This window comes from Rutidosis leptorrhynchoides, chromosome 1 (assembly GCF_046630445.1).
Source record: "Rutidosis leptorrhynchoides isolate AG116_Rl617_1_P2 chromosome 1, CSIRO_AGI_Rlap_v1, whole genome shotgun sequence".
Classification (NCBI taxonomy): Eukaryota; Viridiplantae; Streptophyta; class Magnoliopsida; order Asterales; family Asteraceae; genus Rutidosis; species Rutidosis leptorrhynchoides.
In genome coordinates, this window is record NC_092333.1 from 34,545,752 (window position 1) to 34,549,810 (window position 4,059).

General features: G+C 35.8%; 1 pseudogene; it reads right to left on the reverse strand.

Annotated features, from left to right (window-relative positions):
- Nucleotides 1-2,493: 2,493 nt before the first annotated feature.
- On the reverse strand, nucleotides 2,494-3,400 carry LOC139857679 (large ribosomal subunit protein P2-like; annotated as a pseudogene).
- Nucleotides 3,401-4,059: the final 659 nt, after the last annotated feature.

Here is a 4,059-nt window from a genome sequence, read left to right on the forward strand (position 1 = left end):
TACAAGTCCCGCATATAGTTCAACTACTCAAAAGTCTAAGTCTAGGCGCCTATCTCAAGTCACCTAAATCCCTTAGACCATGCTCTGATACCACTTGTAACAACCCAAACCAAACCACGAACAACCCGCGTAAAAATGTGAAATAAATTTTTTTTTAAGCTGTTCAGTAAGTGGCGCGGCGCGTCAGGTATCCGCGCGGCGCACAGAATCACCTGGACAGCCCGCTGTCTCCGGAAGTCAATTACACGAAAATGTTTGACCCTTTCCCGACATAATTAGACAAAACGCTTTCAACCACATACTCATACATGTAAAACTAACACGTTCCATTAATAAAATTAGTTTTACGAAGCGGGACCCACATCGGCCGTTTTACGAGTTTAATACATAACGAGAGTTTCGACCACCAAAAAGTTTAAATGCCAAACGACGCATCGAGCATGGTGTTTGGGGTTAAACTACCCAAGTCTCGGTCGAACTTCCAAAAAAGCTATAGTCCCCGAGCCACTAATACAAGCGAATACCTTTGCCCTTATCCAAGCCGGATCCTAAAAAGGTAAACAACGAGAGGGTAAGCTAACGCTTAGTGAATGCAATAATTATACATATACATATATAATACACCTACTTGCAAGCACTTATACAAATACCTCATACACGCTAGCAATTTACATAGCATACCATCGCAAGTATAACTCTAAACCCTTCAAGATCACAAGCTAGCACAACAATATCATATATATAACCCGAATAATATAATATACTACAATACAATGCGTAATTATGGTTAACCAATAACACAAGGGAATAGTACTTTGAATTTCCCATCGGTGTTCGTAACAACCGTTAGTGTACAACGAAATATATCACTAACCCCTAGGAGACACGGACAACGAAATATCCGTTCAAGCAATCGTTAGTGTACAACGAAATATATCACTAACTCTTGGGCAATTTGGACAACGAAATATCCATCGTTAGTGTACAACGAAATATATCACTAACTCTTGGTGGTATAGACACGTATACCCGGCCCCATCCCCCGGCCTACAAATAGATACATTATATACACGCATGTATAATCATTCCACTCACCTTACGCCTTCGGTGAATCGATAAACCAAGCTTGAAACTTCAAGGTAACACACCTATTACAATGTACACATAATCAACATCCATTCAAGTTGGTCAAACTCGCAACACTCACCATCACTAGGTCATTTTGACCCATTTGGACACTTAACCCTAAAAGTGGGTCAACTAACACCCAAAACCCTAATATTAGCCAAGGTAGGTTTAAAACGCATTTCGTCACTAGGTTTATGCATTAATCACAAACATTAACTAACTTAGGTCCATTTTGACCCATTTGACCAATTAAAGTCAACACACCCATTTCGGGTCATCCACTAACCCACTTAACACCCATTCACATATATATAAGTGTGTTAGTAATTTCACTAACCAATTTAGGCTCACAAACATAAATTGATACTTTGAAAACCCTAGTTAGTCATTTTTGAGTCTACATGACCCAAATTCACCCTAAACCCCCAAGTCACTAGCAAAAATGGATTTTATGTGAAACCCTAACCCAAACCCTAACCCTTAATACAATTAAAGTAAGAAATTGGGTTTTATAACTTACCAACACAATCACCACGTAGCTAGCGACTAGGTGAACAACTTTAGAACTCGCACTAAGACCCGATTCAACCTCCTTCTTCCTTTAATGGAGCTCTCTCACACTAGAAAACCCTTTCTCTCACTAAATAAATTTGGAAGAGATGAAGTAGATGGAAATGGAGTTAATGAGGCTCCAACACTGACCTAGAGCCTTTAATTCGGGCCCCCATGTGTAATTACCAAAAAGCCCTCAAAATATCTTGATTAAAACAAGGTGAGCTGTCAGCAGCAAATGGCGCGGCGCGCCAAGTGCCCGCGCGGCGCGCAACACCCCTGAGTCAGAATCTGACCCCTTTTGTATGTACAACAAAATTCCCACTTCAAGTATCCTAAATTACGCATTTGTACAAGGAAAATATTCGGGTCTTACAAAATGATTCGAAAAGGTAACCTAAGTTACCTAATTTGACAATAGCAACCCCCAATTTTCTTAAGCCCGAAAAGGATTACGATTTTTAATCTATCAAAGAAAAGGTAACATTGTCAAACTCATTAACGATCGTTAGTTAAAAATATACGGTTAGTCCCTGAATTGAAGTTTCTTAAAATATTGCACCCATCGTCCTTATTATCATCTTCATTAACAAATCCGTTTCGAGAAGCACTGCATATCATCTTTGGTAGAACAACAAAATGTACAAAATAGAGAGCCAAACTTAACCCACGAAAACATATAAGCAGTGGATGTAGAAAATCAAAACCACTTCAATTAAAAAACGTCATATCGTCAACTACACCTCACATCCATGACTTTTACATGGTGATACAAATCAGTTTAGCGACAAAACTAAAACACTATAACAATATCCTTTACTTAAGATATATAAAACAATAGAAAAAGGACCCTCATTTTAGTCAAATAAGCTGTATCCCAGATCCTGCAAAATCAAAGATAAAGACAAAAAGTTTATAAAATTACAAATCATTTAACAGAAAGTTATTGACACTTAAGCATGAGATAATTAACTTCAAAGGGTAAGGTGAAGAAAAATAGCTTACATCATCAGACGACTCCTCTTTCTCTTCAACTTTTTCTTCTTTCTTCGACTCAGCAGCACGAAGTATTAGAAGATTTTCCCTTTCAGATGCGATCAACTCAGTGATATCTTTTCCCTTGCCCTCATACAAGAGCAAGTTAATTCTCTCGTCATCAGCATCAGCTCCAACTGCACACAATCATAATACAAACAATAAATTAATCATAACACACACACTTCTAACTAAATCAATTAATCAATGCAATACATTTTAAACTTGTAAAGCCTATAGAACATAAATTACCAATTACGTTATGCGTTTATTCCACCATATTACAACAAATAACACATAAAACCAACACGTACTATAGCACGTTATACATCATCTAAATAGTTCCTACATAATGGCAGCACTAACACTACAATCGCCCATGATTTAGACATAAGAGACAAACTCTTTTTGTTACATGAATATATAAACTACTGTAATGACAAATTACATAAAATCTCGATTATAAGAGTCCATATCTATGGTAAGGTTTGCAGCGAACTAACAATATAAGCACTTAAAAACATTAATAAAAGGTAGCCAGTAAGTCAATTATCGTAACTACAAAATATGTTAAGTGAAGAGAAGAATAACAAAATTAGATACCTAAGAATGTTCTTCAAATCTTCGGCTGAGGGGGTGGTGTTACCTCCAACAGAGCTAATAAATAAGCAGCAACGACCTTCATTCTATCAACAAATTAATTCAGATGATTATGTAATTTTCAGGTTTGTTTGATGATTAACGAGTGTTTAGGGGATGATTTGGAACAACGTTCATGAAGGAATCGAAGCCTAACAACAACTAGATCTAAAAGTCAAATTTCATGCTCATCTTCATATAACCGCTAAAGTTCATCGTCAATTTCCAGATTTTGTTGCAGTTTTGGTTGCAGATTATTCATGAATCATGTTAATCGCTAATCAAGGAGGAAGTTTCAATCGATATTGAAGTTTAATTTATACAGATTTTGATAAACAGTTTAATGAAGATGATGAAGAGGATTATGTGTGCAATTTTTAAGAAACTTAAGGGACCAACCATGTATTTTTGACTAACGGTCGTTAATGAATTTGACGATGATTACCTCAATTTTAAAATTTTTGAAATTGTAATCTTTTTCTTTGATAAATTAGAAATCAGAATCTTTTTCGGGCTTACGCAAATTGTGGGTTATCTTTATTGTCAAATTGGGTAACTTATGTTACCTTTTCGGGCCATTTGTCCTATAAATAATGACTTTTTTCTTAAAAAAAATTCATTTTTTTGAGAAGCAAGTCATCATGACAATAAAAAAAAAAAAAAAAAAAAAAAAAAAAAAAAAAAAAAAAACCTTATCTCATGAAA